This window comes from Monodon monoceros, unplaced genomic scaffold (genome assembly GCF_005190385.1).
Source record: "Monodon monoceros isolate NGI ecotype Baffin Bay Population unplaced genomic scaffold, NGI_Narwhal_1 Super_Scaffold_22, whole genome shotgun sequence".
NCBI lineage: Eukaryota > Metazoa > Chordata > Mammalia > Artiodactyla > Monodontidae > Monodon > Monodon monoceros.
Genome location: NW_021703779.1, coordinates 15727964 through 15743103, shown reverse-complemented (window position 1 = coordinate 15743103; position 15140 = coordinate 15727964). Strand labels below are relative to the sequence as shown.

Sequence of the window (15140 nt, the reverse complement as noted above, 5' to 3'; positions counted from 1 at the left end):
ACGCTCCCGAGCACCCTGAAACCTGTGAGCAAATTATTTTACTCTCCAGGTTAATCTAGTTCCCGTTATCTCAAACCAGGGTTTAGAGGAACAACTAAATCCGGAATGTGGAGCTGGAGGGGAATGCGTGGCAAAAACCCACGGGAAAAAGAGAAAAGCTGTTTCAAGAACTATGCTGCAACCCGCGAAGGAATGGCTTTTCTCAAGCTGCTCTAACGAGTTGCTTTTTCCTTGCTCATCGAACTTGCTTGAGTTCTTAGGGAAGCGCCTGCCTTTTCGGTGCGTGGCGAGGGTGGGCGGTGGCCGAGAGTTGAAGTCGATGGCCAAGGGGAGCGAGTTCCCCTTGGATGAAACTTGACGCGGACCCTGGGTTCCCAACTGGGGGCCCACCACGGTCTTGGGTGCATGGGCTGCGACTGGCTTTTTTTTTTTTTTTTTTGGCGGGAGGGCAGATTGGGGCGGGGGGAGGATGAGGGAGAACTGCCTAGGGCTTTCCCCGAGCCGCAGAGTCTCATCGCTTGCCACCGCCCGCGCGGGCTTCCGGCTGAGCCCCGGGCTCGAGCTCCGCACGCGGCCGAGGTCAGAGGGCAAGCTTGCGGCAACCCCGGGGCACGCGGGCAGCGGGGCGGGGGGCGGGGCAGCGGTGGCGGTTGCGGGGCATGCGCGGCTCCGCGCGCGGCTTCTCAAACATGGCGGCGGCGGTGTGAAGACCTGTACCGGCTCGCTGGACCAGTGTGACAGAATTTCCCTCTTTTCGCCGACGAGACTGGAGGTGCGTGGCGACTCCAGGCCCCGTGAGTACCGGAGAGGCGCAGCTGTGGCGTCTGGGCTCTGGCCGTTGCCCGCGGGCGGGTGGGAGTCCTCGGCGGCGCGTCTCCCTCGCGGAACGCCCCCTCACCGCCCCGCGGGGTCCGGCCCGAGCTCGGCCCCGCACTTCGGTCACCCACTCTCGGTGGCCTCACCCTCGAGGCCAGAGCTCCCGTGCCCCTCGGCGGCCTTACCCCCAAGGCCGGGGCTCCCCTGCCCCATGTAGCGCTCTCCGCGACGCCCCTCACTCACCCGGGGCCCGGTCGCCGGACACCGGCCCATCCCGCCCGCGGCGTTCGGGTGCCGGGCCTCTCTTCCCCAGTCGTCCCCTTACCCGAATCTCGGACAGCACTCTCCAGAGCATCCTCCGGCCGTGGATGGGGCCGGGCTGGGGTCCCGGGACAGCGCGGGTAGGCGGCGGGGCTGAGGAGTAGGAATGACTTTGCGTGGTCTGGGCTGAAACTCGCCCGGGAACCTTCCGGGGACTTGTGAGATAACTTTTGGAGTTTGGAGGTAAAACGTCAGTGCGGAAGGATGCGCCTGTGTCCAAGCGCGGGCTCGGGTCCCGGTGCCAGGTGTCCGTTGGACCCGCGGCCCGGGGCTCCAGGCGGTTGGGTGGGGGGCAGCGCCGGTGGCTCGCCCTCGGGGGAGAAGCGGGGCGGGAAGGCGTGGCCCGCCCTGGGGGTGGGGTGCGGGTGGCAGTGGGGGCCGGAGAGCCGGGCTCCAGCTCTCCCCAGGAGCGGAGAGGCGGCCGCCGTGCACTCGCGGCATGAGTGGGCCAAAGGACCACTGTTGCCTTTACTTTGAGATACCGTTCTCGCTTTTTCCATCTGGATATTGGTTGTGCTACACCCTAGTGTGAATCGCCAGGGGAAGAGCGAGTAGACGAATTTAATAGATTTTGCGTCTTGAGGTTATACGTTGCTTTGAGGGCTGAGCTGAAAATTCGCGCCGCCTTCCCCTCGCCCCCCCCCCCCCAAATGTTAGGGCAGCACAGGTACTTAGTTACAGGTTCCCGTTTAAGGTCTTGATTTTTTTAAAAAAAGGTTTTAATACGTTTGTCGTTCATTATAAAGTGTGATTACAATTTGGTGTTAGCCTCTTTGAAGAATTAGAAGATTAACATTTATGACGTACCTATAAGGTGATTTTAGGACAGACATCTCTAAAAGTGAATGGGTCGGTTTGGAGGGGAAAACTGAGGCAGGGAAAGTGAATACTTCTTTCTGATCATATGATTTGCGAAATTATTGGAGATGGTTTTCTTCCCGAAAACAACTGCAGATGCTGCTGCATTTTTAATGCTCCCAGAGCTATTCATATTTCTAGTTTGGGGAAAGAGTATTATAAGATGTATAACATTTATGGAGTACAACTTCCTATGACAAGCAGTTGTATTATAATAATAGTTAATAGACTCATATTTAATTTTTCTCAGTAACACTGCTTGGAAATGTTCTTCAGTAATGACAGTTCTGCCTTTCTTGCCATTCTTTTTTTAAATTACGCGTTAAATAATGTATTTCCAAGGATGAACGTTCTTTCATTATGTTTGTGGTTTTGTATATTTAATGGCAGGAATGTGAAAATAGCTTTTGGAATTGAGTCCAGTTGGGATTTTGAGAAAAGTTTGAGTGCTCACCTGATGCCTTGTATTTGTTTGGCTATGTCTTTATCCATATTCTTCAAAACAGTCGGATAGAATTTTTTATTTTTAATTTATTTTATTTATATATTTTTGGCCGCGTTGGGTCTTCGTTGCTGCGCACAGGCTTTCTCTATTTGCAGCGAGTGGGGGCTACTCTTCGTTGAGGTGCGCGGGCTTCTCATTGCGGTGGCTTCTCGTTGCGGAGCACGGGCTCTAGGCGCGCTGGCTTCAGGAGTTGTGGCTCGCGGGCTTCAGTAGTTGTGGCTCGCCGGCTCTAGAGCGCAGGCTCAGTAGTTGAGGCACACGGGCTTAGTTGCTCCACGGCATGCGGGATCTTCCCGGCCTAGGGCTCGAACCCGTGTCCCCTGCATTGGCAGGCGGATTCTTAACCACTGCACCACCAGGGAAGCCCCTGGAGTCAGTCTTCAAGAGGTGGTGTTTCTCATGAGGCAGTTGGTCAGTCTTTTTGATTTATGCTTCAGTCAACACATTTTTATTAACTGTCTGTGCTGCCTGTAGTATGGGGTTCAGTTCAACCTACTGCTATGTGTGCTGGTTTCTGGGGTGTTTAAGGCTTCCCATTAGTAGTTTATTCCTGAAAATTTCAAGGTTATAGTTAAGAAAATCAATACAAATGTAGAACAAGTAGTCCTCTTATTTCAATGGCAAATTCAGGGAGTCAATGTTTTGGTCATAATTCTCTAAACAAAATTTGAGTGGAACTGTGAATTATTTCTGACTTACGTGATATTAACTTTGTGCCTTTTTATGATTATGTTGATATAAAGATATATTTTTATGAGAGATTGTTTTCTGGGTCAAACAGGTAACATACTGGTTAGGCTTGAGAGAGAAAATGAATTACTGGTATAAATTGAAATCAGTATGGGCTCTGGATAGTGAGTTTTTAATGCTAAGTAACTTTACTTCTATGACCAAGAAGTTTAGACTGTAACAAGATATGAACTGATAATTTAGAGCACTTTCTGTTTTCAGAACGTTTCAGAAATCTCTCTGAGCTAAAAAATAACAAGGGTTATGATGGTCAGCTTTAAGCCAGATGTGACTCTCATTTTCTTTTGGGTTTGTTCCTTTTTAGCTGCCTGCCTGTTCCTCCCAGATGCTTCCTATCGCCCCTCTTCCTGCCCCTGTTCCCTTTGCTGTTGGTGTCTGTTTCCGCATCAGTGAAATGGTCAGGGTAATCCTGCACTCTCTCACTGAGAAATAATTGATGATAGTAAAGTGCCTTGAGAAGGCTGAGTAAATGCCAAATTTTTTGAATGAAAATGATGTAGCCCCTTTTTCCACTTAAGGAAGATCCAAATCCCAATTTTAGTTTGAGCTCTTGCAGGGTGGGGAGAGAGGGAGGGAGGAGGAAAACTTCACTTGAATATTTTACTGCCCCTCTTTTTGGGTTAATAGAAATGACTGTTGGAACTTTGGTAACTGGAACACTGGAGGATGCAAAGGATCCTCTGCTATTTGAGTTATTAGTCACCTCTAGTTTTTTTTTTTTTTTTTTGCCAGGTTACTCTGTTGCTTTTTTTCCCTTTAGGCCAGGGCAATTTTCATTCCAGTTGTGAATGGAAATCTGAGGTCATGTTCTCTATTAGGTCACCTCCCTGGGAGTCTCATTGTCTCCTCCTAGTAATATTCCTGGTTTTTAGGATGTATAAGATATGAACAAAGTGAACTCTGCTAGCCATCAACGTTAGAGCCATGAGGCTATGGTATGAATATTGGTCTGCCATTGCCAGATATTTTGTACTTTGGAGTGAGCAAATCAAGTGCCCCTAAGAATTTAAGGAACATTATTAGTGTCTGAAAATTACTATATAATATCTTAGAATTTGAAGTGATTGATGCTTTCAGGAACCAAAGATGTGGAAATTTTGAAAATGGCAAATGTTGGTCATTTTGAAAGGAAAAGTTTACCCTTCCTTGGCTTGGAGTCTTTTTTTGTTTTTGGCTGTGTTGGGTCTTAGTTGCTGCGCGCGGGCTTTCTCTAGTTGCTGAGGGCTTCTCATTGCGGTGGCTTCTCTTGTTGTGGAGCATGAGCTGTAGGGCGCGCGGGCTCCAGTAGTTGTGGGGCGTGGGCTCAGTAGTTGTGGCTCATGGGCTTGGTTGCTCCGCGGCATGTGGGATCTTCCCGGACCAGGGCTCGAACCCGTGTCCCCTGCATTGGCAGGCAGATTCTTAACCACTGCGCCACCAGGTAAGTCCCGTCTTGGAGTCTTAATCTTTATAATCCTTTCGTCTTGGGGAAATAAATAAGAGAAACCACTGCTCTTAGATTAAAATAGGTTGGTATAATTTAGTGACAAGTTTTCCAGGCTCTAACTCATTTGAGCTTTGGTTACTCTAAGAGTAGAAATGACTTTACTGTAGCGATAACGTCTCATTTTTTAAAAGATAGCAGAGGTGACCATTCTTTTTTTTTTTTTTTTTTGCGGTACGCGGGTCTCTCACTGCTGTGGCCTCTCCTGTTGCGGAGCACAGGCTCCGGACGCGCAGGCTCAGCGGCCATGGCTCACGGGCGTAGCCGCTCCGTGGCATGTGGGATCTTCCCGGACCGGAGCACGAACCCGTGTCCCCTGCATCGGCAGGCGGACTCTCAACCACTGCGCCACCAGGGAAGCACGAGGTGACCATTCTTAAAGCATGATAACTTTAGAAAATTTCAGAAACCACCTAAGATTTGAAATATGCATGTGTTGTTTGGTTTTCATGAGTAAGGCGTTTTTGCTTATTTTGTCTTTATGTTGTCTAATAAGTAAACCTTGGCTACCTTAGAAATAATAATACTTGTGATTTTTATGCTAAATGATTTCTACTAAACATATATTCCTAAACCTTTCTCTTACTTTCATTTTTTAGGCATGTGATGGAAAGGTTTTAGCTTAAGAAATGAGAATATCTTACTGTGTTAACAGTGAAAGATTTGAGGCTCCTATAAGCAGTTTTATATGATGGTGCTGTTCAACTGAATTTCATACTCGTCTGACATAGATAAGGTGAATTCATTATTTAACCAAGGAGTTAAAAAAAAAAAGATAAGCTTTGTATGAGTAATGAGCTGGTAAACATTTGAAGGTAGAGAGCATTTGACTACCTACTACTTGTGACCTGTGTTTATGGCTGTGGCTCTGCCCCTTCCTAAGTTTATAGGAGCAAATTGTTGTAAGAGCGGAAAGGGAGTACCCACCTTTTGTGGTAACATGCCATTGTAAACTTCTGGAGGGACAGATATATTGCAATTTTAGGGCATATCTTGAGGATGCTTTTCTTTTCTCAGGGGAAAGGTGGTGGAACTCTCTTCGCCTTTTGGGTTTAGAATACATATTTGATTTTTCTCGACCTCTGTTTCTCATAAGGATTAACTGGTGTTGAATTCCAGACAGACAGCTCCGTTTGCTTGGTATGTACCTTGTAACCTTGACATAGTCTTTTAAGCAAATGTATTGACAAACTTCTTTTAGTTTTAAATTAAGCAGTGAATTAATCACATGCTTATTTTCTGCAGTTCTCTTGCCTCTCTGAATACAGTTGTAAACTTGTGCCCTTTGCTGTGAAACTGCCTTTTTTTTTCTTTTGAAAGATGTTAAGTATTATTTGGAGTGTTTTCCAGTATACTGTAAAGTTATTTGAAAAGTAATGTTCATTATTCTCTTTATTTTTTATTAATTTGGTATAGTTTCATAAATCTGTTCAAATGAACTACATTGTCTTTGATGGTTACTAAAAGAATTAAACTATAGTACTCAATAATTTAAATACCTTTGTATATTGCTTGACTTTAGATTAGAAACTCTGATTTGAGATTTTTTTGTGCTGAGGTTTTGAGAGGTTGTAGAAATGTTTAAATGGGTAATTTACTGACACCTGCCTCATGTTTTAAGCATTGTCAGGGATGTTTAGTTTTCTGGTCACTTCAGATTGTGGTTTATTGCATGCTTTTCTGTAATCTGTTGTCTAGCAGGGATTGTTGTTGTCATCATTTCCATTATTTCTTGTAGGGCCAGTGTTAGAAACTATAAATCTAGACTGCTGTGATAATAGGAGCAGGCTGTAACCTGACCCAGTTCTTTTGTCAAAATGTCGCACTCGAGAGCTGCCTGTGGTAAATTGACATGCCCTGCTATTAACTTCAGTCCTCTGCAAATGTCGGTGGGCAACAGGTCTTTGGGCAATTAGCCTGTGGCCGTGCTTTAAAACCTTAGGAATTTACAATTATAAACTGGGATTTTGGCAACCCTTGACTTTTTTCATTTATCTGTTTTCTGAATGACTCACTTCTTAACTAAATGCATAGCATTCACATATATTGTTTTAAAATTGTAAGGGATTAATTATTTAACTTGGAGACTATAATTTATTTATTTGGCTGCTTTGGGTCTTCATTGCTGTGCGCAGGGTTTCTCTGGTTGCGGCGAGCAGGGGCTACTCTTTGTTGAGGTGCGCGGGCTTCTTATTGCAGTGGCTTCTCGCTGCAGAGCACGGGCTATAGGCGCGTGGGCTTCAGTAGTTGTGGCACGCGGGCTCAGTAGTTGTGGCATGCGGGCTCTAGAGTGCAGGCTCAGTAGTTGTGGTGCATGGGCTTAGTTGCTCCGCGGCATGTGGGATCTTTGTGGGCCAGGGCTCGAACCCGTGTCCCCTGCATTGGCAGGCGGATTCTTAACCACTGAGCCACCAGGGGAGCCCTGGAGACTATAATTTGTTAGATAAATTAAAATTTTTTTAAAATAGTTGTTTTCTTCTTGGGTTTGCTTTAACACAGAAAAAGATTAATTTCTAAGTCGTTGGGGGTAGACTTTACTAAAGCATAAGTAAAGTTGCTCCTCCAGAAGGCTTGATTTGATACATCCTCACTACTAAAAATGTTCATTCTTTTTAAAAAATATTTATATTTATTTATTTGGCTGCACTGGGTCTTAGTTGCGGTGTGCGGGATCTTTTAGTTGCAGCATGTAGGATCTAGTTCCCTGACCAGGGATTGAACCTCGGTCTCCTGCATTAGGAGCACAGAGTCTTAACCACTGGACCACCAGGGAAGTCCCTAAAAATGTTCATTCTTAATATTGACTACTCACAGTTGAGAGATGGGATCTTATTTTTAAAAGTAATTACAACATTAGAATTTAGATTTTTTCTGATTATATTTATAAATATATCAGAAAATGGGGAAATTTGAATACTAAGTAAATAGAGTAGATGCTTGTGAAATCTTAAAATGATGAATCATGTCCAATTCAACAAGTTATGTATAGCTGTGCAATGGATATCCGACAGTTGTCCCTCTGTATCTGTGGGGTATTGGTTCCAGGACCCCCTCGGATACCAAAACCTGTGGGTGCTCAAGTCCCTTATATAAAATGGCTTAGCACAATCGGCCCTCTGTATCCGTGGGTTCTACATCCCTGGATACTGAGAGCCAACTGTATACACTTCTGTAAACCTGTTAAGATAATCATCTTACCAGGATCAAATTTTTAGTTAGAAGAGCCAGCTTCTCTTTGTCAAAGGAAAACATATAGCTATAATATATTTCAATTAAGTCAAGTGCTTTTGCATTTAGGTATGAATGTGAAGTACTTCTTGAAATGAAAGTAATAAACTATTTTCAAGTCAAAATGAAAAACTTAAAGGTGTTATTTTATGCAGTTAATTTAGACTTCTCTATCATTTTCTTGCATATTGACTGAGCAATAAAGAAGAACTTTTTTGTTTGTTTTTCAAATTTGAAAACAGTGTCTTTATAACAAGATACACTAAAAAAGAAAAAAAGTTCTACCTGTGCTATTTCATCAGTAGTTTGTGGTGAATTATGTGTGTGTGTATAACTTCAGTCACTTCTTTCAACCTTTTCTTTAAAACTACCAGCAGACATATATGTAAACCTCTTTTAGCCTTGAAACTTCTTATACTATTGATTATGCTCACGGGGATATAATGAAATATTTTTGCAGTTAAATTATTTTGTGTGTAGGGACTGTGTCTTTTCCTTTTTTTGTGAATATTGGTTTAAAACGCATATTTTAGTTCAAACTGCTATGTAGTTGCAATTTATAAACTGAACTCTGGTACAGAATAGTATATCTAGTTCTTCTCCCTGGAAAAATGCCTGTAATAATAACACATTTGTACTGGGGCCTGTCTTTTTGAGACTTCGAACATCCTAGAAATCAAATTCAGAGTAAGAAAAATGAAGGTGTATTAGATGTTGGGAAGGAGGGAGATGTGGGGAGTGGGGGACTATCTCATATCTCACAGAACTTTCTCCTTGGCCCACCGATCAAGATTTGTGGGTAAACTAAGACAGCAGAGTAGACATTGCAGAAAAGAATGGAGAACAATGACAGCCAAAAGAAAACCTCACCAAAATTATTTTAAAAAACCACAATGTTCTGGGACTATATGGTTTAGGTATAAGTATACTGTAGCACAACAGATTTACTCATTTTGCAAATATTTTGGGGGCCCTACTATGTGATAGACATGGTGGATAGACACTGCAGAATACGAAGGTGAACCAGACATGATACTGCCCCCAAAAGCTTATCTAGTAGGGGAGATAAGGCATGCACACAAACACAACAGAAGCAATTTTAGCATAATGGCTTAGCATTCATGAAGCTAGGTTTAAATCTAGCTGGGTAATAATTGTACAGGTCTTTGAGCTTCAACATCTTTAACTTTCAAATGGCCATTAATAACAGTATTAACCCTACAGGCTTGTAATAGGCTTTAGATAAGAAAAATGACTATAAAGGCCCTAGTTGGGTGCCAGACATTTAGCAAGAGGTCAGTAAGTGACAGCTCTTAGTATTATTACCACTGCCAGCACCACCATCAGTAGACCCCAGGGACCATAATCTTTATTTTCTCCTGCCTTCAAGGATCCATTCTGTGCAGGGTGCATGGTGTGTATGTCTCCTTACTTCTCCCTTTCAAAGCGTGAACAGTGTATTGTATCCCTGTCTTTTGGTGTCTGACAAACTTAGGTTTGAATCATTTTTCTTTCACTGCCAGCTTTCCGAGCTTCTAGAATCAACAGAACTTGGTAACTGATAAGATATTGGGCAAAGGAGGAGGGGACTCAAAGATGACTTCTAATTCAGAAAAATTGGGAGTTTGTGATGTCTAGAATAGGAAGCAGAGGAAGAGGAGCTCATTTTGGAGGACAAAAGAGTTTGGTTTTTTTGTTTTTCTGTTTTCTGGCCGTGCTACTCGGCTTGTGGGATCTTAGTTCCCCAACCAGGGATTGAATCCAGGCCCCCTGCGGTGGAAGCGTGGAGTCCTAACCACTGGACCACCACGTAATTCCCGAGTTTGATTTTTAAAAATATGTAGTATTTGAGGAGTTGTGAGGCATTCAGACTGATGTTCATTTGGCTAGAGTAGAAATTTTGGAGAGAGATTGGGACTAGAGGTGCTGATATAGGAGTTATGCACATAGGGATGTTGCATGAACCGTGGAATAGAATGAGATTCTAGACTCTAAAAATTTGTAGAATATAGAGGAAGAGACTGAGTGACTACAGAAGATCAATGGCTGGGACAGAAGGAGGAAGTAGACACAAAGAGATAGAGGTAGGACCACTAGGTCCTACCTACATATGAGGCTCAGAGAGGAGCGGTGTCTAAGATGAGAGTTGACGGATCTATCACAGAGAGTTCCTGAAATGTCAAGGGGAAGTAGGATTGAAACACTGTAATTGGGTTTGTTGTCTGGAGGGTAATTGGGGCCTTGGAAAGCAGTTATAGAAGTGGGGAGGTAGAGGCCAGATTGCAGGAAGTGAGGTAGCCCAGCAACTCTTTGTGTTATGGGTGTTATCATTATATTTATTACCAAAAACCCTGGTTATCAGGAAACGGTTAGTCTGGTAAATGTATAATATAGTTGAGAATTTTTCTACACCGATAAAAAATTCAGTGTTGTCTCAATTTAAGGTCACTTTACTCTTTCAAAAAATGTGGATTTTAATGTCTGTCAAATGGGAGGTTGAGTGAACAAGTGAATAATGAATGCTTAAATTTGGACTTTATTCTCACCTATGGGACTTCTGTCTGGCACATATGGCAGCAAACCTTGCTGTTGGTGAGGGAACAAATTTATTTTTTTTGGTTTAGCATCTGTATTTTGTTTATTTTTATATTCTCTCAGGTTTAGATTCTGTAATTCCATCCATTTTATAACATCTGACTAATGGCCTAAAGTCGAAAAGGGCCCTGGGAAATTTCTTGCTAGTTCCTGTCCTTGTCAAAATGTTGCCCCTTATTGACTCTTCAGGTAGTGGTCTCTAATTAGAGACTCAAGGTGTATTACCTCATCTTCAAAACAAAACACAATGGAAAGGCAAAAAGAAAAAAAAAGCAAACAAATAATGGAAGAGCCCTGTAATCTTAGAATTATGGACCCATTAACTTGCTAAATAGTCCTTTAAAACTGTCCTTCTCAAAAAAAAAATTGTAGAATTTTCTCCAGAATCAGATAAGAGCAATAGGAGTTTTAGGTTTAATAATTTCACTTTAATCAGTGTTTTACATTGTTTAATCATACTGAGAAAATGTTTTAAAACAATGCAAGACTTTCAAAGCATTTGTTGATCTATTATCAGCCCTTAATTCTGTTATAAGATACAATCTGCAAAACAAATGGTTTTGTAAAAGACCCCAGTGTATCTATCCTTGTTCAAAGTCTGCTGGATACAACTACTAGGTTTAGTGTAACTGTGGTCTTGTGGTAAAGGAAATAAATGTCAATGTCAGACGCTATAACCTACTACATTTTTGGGCTTATACTTGAATTTTTGGATTTATTTTTAAAAATATTTTTGAGCACAGTGGATGTGCCAAGAGCTGTTATGTGATTCAAACACACAGTACCAGGTAATCTTTATTATTATTATTTTAAAATATTTATTTATTTATTTGGCTGCGTCAGGTCTTCGTTCCGGCATGTGGGATCTTCGTTGCGGTGTGCCGGGATCTAGTTTCCTGATCTAACCCGGGCTGCCTGCGTTGGGAGCGTGGAGTTTTAACTGCTGGACCACCAGGGAAGTCCCTGGATTTTTCTTTTTTTTAATGCAGTGAAGTTGCTCCTTATATACATTTAGTGAAACAGCTTCTCTTAGTGCTGGCAAAAATAAAACAAAGCTTTTAATTTTTCTCTCCCATGTAACATGGAGAACTACTTTGGGGGTCTTATTTGAGTTTTTCTTGAAGTGCTGAGGCAGTTCAAAGTATATTGAGAGCAAAGCTAAGCTTTTCTGTAGTTTCTTCTGCAGACCACCATTGTGGAAATGAGGTACGTCTTTATTTCTAAAAGAAGGTCAGGCTCCTAATATTTTCCAGAAAGGTAATAGCTGTGCTGTCTGTGTATGTGGTATGTAAGTCTTAACTCCACAGTATATCTTTATGTGAGGCATTCTGAGGATTCAGCTATGAATTGATGCTATCCAGGTTTACCAACAGATCATGGTGTAGTCCCTTAACTCCTATAATCTCTGTCCTTCTACTGCGACTGAAGGACATAGGTGAATTACATTGTAATGCTGGGGCATTATAACAGGGACAATGCAACTTTTATTTTTTCTCAAATTATAGTCAAAGATACTTCCTATTAAATTAGCCAGTATTCCTTTACATCATAATCTGTACAAATTTCTCCTAGTATTCATAGGAAAATGTCTATCTTTCCCATTCAATTTGTATGTGCCTTTTTTTTTTTTTTTTTTTTGGCTGCATTGGGTCTTCGTTGCTGTGCGTGGGCTTTCTCTAGTTGCAGCGAGCAGAGGCTACTCTTCGTTGCGGTGTGCGGGCTTCTCATTGCGGTGGCTTTTCTTGTTGTGGATTGTGGGCTCTAGGCACGTGGGCTTCAGTAGTTGTGGCTCGTGGGCGTAGTTGCTCTGTGGCATGTGGGATCTCCCCGGACCAGGGCTCGAACCCGTGTCCCCTGCATTAGCAGGCGGATTCTCAACCACTGTACCACCAGGGAAGCCCACAAAGGCCATTTTAGTTCACAAAGAACCTAAAGCTATTTCCAGTACTCACCAACCCTAAAGGAAATAATATATTCATGAATAATTATACCTCAGAGTCATCCAACATGGGGTGACATAAGGTTTTTTTTGGCTTTAGCTAGAATATACAGGCTTTCTGATAATGCTGGTTGGGAGATGATGGCTGCTTTCTTTAGTAATTATATGTCTGGGCATTTTATATATATATATATATATATATATATATTACTGCTTAATTTAAGAGTGCCTTAAAGTTAGCATTTGTTTCTTTAAACAACACCTTTTTAGTTTATACTTTGGAAGAGAATAAGTAATGCTCAGGAATCAAAGTAGGAATGTAGTTCCACTTTACAATGTAATTAATGTTGTGTTAATGCTAAAACTCACTCACCTTGGGGTGTTGGGATGGGATAGAAAACAGTCTGAGCTTCCAGTTGTTCAGGGTACTATGCTAGATGCTGTACCTATACTATCTCGTTTAATTTCATGACTACATTTAATTTCATGACCACACTATGAAGTGTAGATGGTATTAGCCTTAATTTACACATGGGAAAACCCAAGACTCAGGGAGATGAAGTAATTTGTAATGGCTTTAAGCACTAGAAATAATATTTCTGTGTAATTGTTATGGCTGCCAGTAACCATCACAGTAACCATATAATTTGTTAAAACTTATGTGATAAGCCAGGATTGCATATACAGAGCTTCTTAATAATATAACAACATTTAGGGATTATTTTTAAAAAACTGTCAGGGTACATTCCCCCCACAAATGAAAATAACTTTCTCTGATTATTTAATATATACCATTGTAAAGAATTCAAATCATACATAAAAATATAAGGAAGAAAATAAAGGTCACCTGAAATCTCACCACCCTGTGATGCAGAAAAGGAGGATCACCAAAATATTTTTGCATTACTTTATGCAAGCTTGTGCAAAATTTTATACAAATAGAATTATATCACACAAAATATATTTATAATGCCCTCTCCCACACACACCCCATCATCTTTACCCTCCCAGGTAAGCCTTATTAACAGCCTAGTATATGTCCTATGTTTCTCTCCATGCTTAAATAATCTTTTACTCATATAATCCTATAGAGACCTAGATATACATTTAGAGTGAGATTTTAGTAACTAACAGAACCTTTGAGTACTTTTTTTAAGTGCAAGGCTTTGTGCTAGCTGTGGGAGAGCTACAAGGAAGAGTAATTCTCAATCACTTTACAGTCTGTGAGGAGAGGTGAGCAGGTAAACAACTCGTATTATATAAGACTTGCTTCCATATCTGCTCCACAGCCTGGGAGCCCTGCCGGGGAGCTCCCAGAGGGCAGAGGCCTTGTCTTGTTGATTCTTATGGGCATAAACCCTTGACACATGGGATTATGCCCACATGTCTGTAAATAAATGTCTGTAACTAAAAGTCATGTGTTCAAGTAAAACAAAAAAGATTATTCTCTTTGCAGGTTTAAATGGATTAGCTTTTGTAGTTTTGAGAGCCCAGTAGAGAGACAGTTGGTATATTTACTTTGTTCCTTTGGAATGGAATTACCCATTTTCCCATCAGAGAGTTTGGGCATTTTTCTAACAAGGAGGATGCTGTAATATTTTGCTGTACAGTTTTGTCTGTATAGTGCATGACACTTTGAAGTTTAAGATAGTTTAAGTAGTGATACTTTTTAAGACAGAACTCTATTTGCTCAAAAGTAAGTTTAAGCATTCACTTTGGTTGTACATTTGGTACATAAATTGAATGAGAATTTACACATTTGCATAGGCCAAATATAGAACTTGGATAGTAGGAATATTGGAGAGAGTAGGAAATAAAATAAGCCTCCAGTGAAGTTTATGAATTTCAAAATATTTGAAAAGAAATAGTTTTATTAAAGGTTGGTGAATATTCACTCAGGTGTTCAGTTTGAATCTACCTGTGCGTAGTGCTGTTCTAGGTGGTGTGGAATATATATAAAGGAAATAAAACAGGGCAGGATCATATTCTCTTAAAGGGAAAACTATTTCATTTTACATTGGAATGATTGGTGCGGTGGAACATGGAAGCTACATGGCTCAAGAGGGAAGACAGTAAAGGCTGTTTATAGTGAAGAAGAGTGTTTAGGGCAAATGATTTTGACTTTATCGTGACCCTGCAAGAACCCTTAAATTACCACAGTGGACACAAGCTCACTTTTGATGATGTCTTCCTAAAACCTCTCTGCACTGTAACACCATAATGACTGAAAGGGAAGGCTTATTGAATCACTGACTCATTTCCTAAAGAGTTTGGGTTCTTTTTTTATGTTGAAGTCTTTTTTTTGACATGACTTCGGACTTCATAAGAGTATATGTCTGCTCAGTGGTGCTGAATGACTATGATAATTGAAAAGGAAACGTTTCCAGACTCTGAAAGAGTTGATTTTATCTAATATGGCTAATCTCAAACTAAAGGGGTCTGGAATTCTTTCTGTTTTTATCTAGGGATAAGTAGAATATTTTATTCTTTGGTCTGTGGTTCTACCTCTAAAGGAAGTGCTTTGGATTCCAAAACATTGGTTTTGAAGTTAAGAATATTTGCTTTGCATTTAACTCTAAGAAGGTTCTATTTTAATAGGAATACTTATTTTACATTACCATCAACAATGAATGAGAGTTCCAGTT

The 15140-nt window shown here is 41.5% G+C and overlaps 1 protein-coding gene across 4 annotated transcripts in view; it reads left to right on the top strand.

Moving 5' to 3' along the window:
• Positions 1-703: 703 nt before the first annotated feature.
• SCML2 (Scm polycomb group protein like 2) overlaps positions 704-15140 on the top strand; it is an 85437-nt gene continuing 71000 nt past the window's right edge. For 3 of the 4 annotated variants that reach the window (XM_029241424.1, XM_029241422.1, XM_029241425.1), the window contains exon 1: positions 704-772. The gene's annotated coding sequence lies outside the window, so the exon portion shown is untranslated. Of the gene's footprint in view, positions 795-15140 lie in introns of all 4 variants that reach the window. The other variant, XM_029241423.1, reaches the window with a different exon arrangement.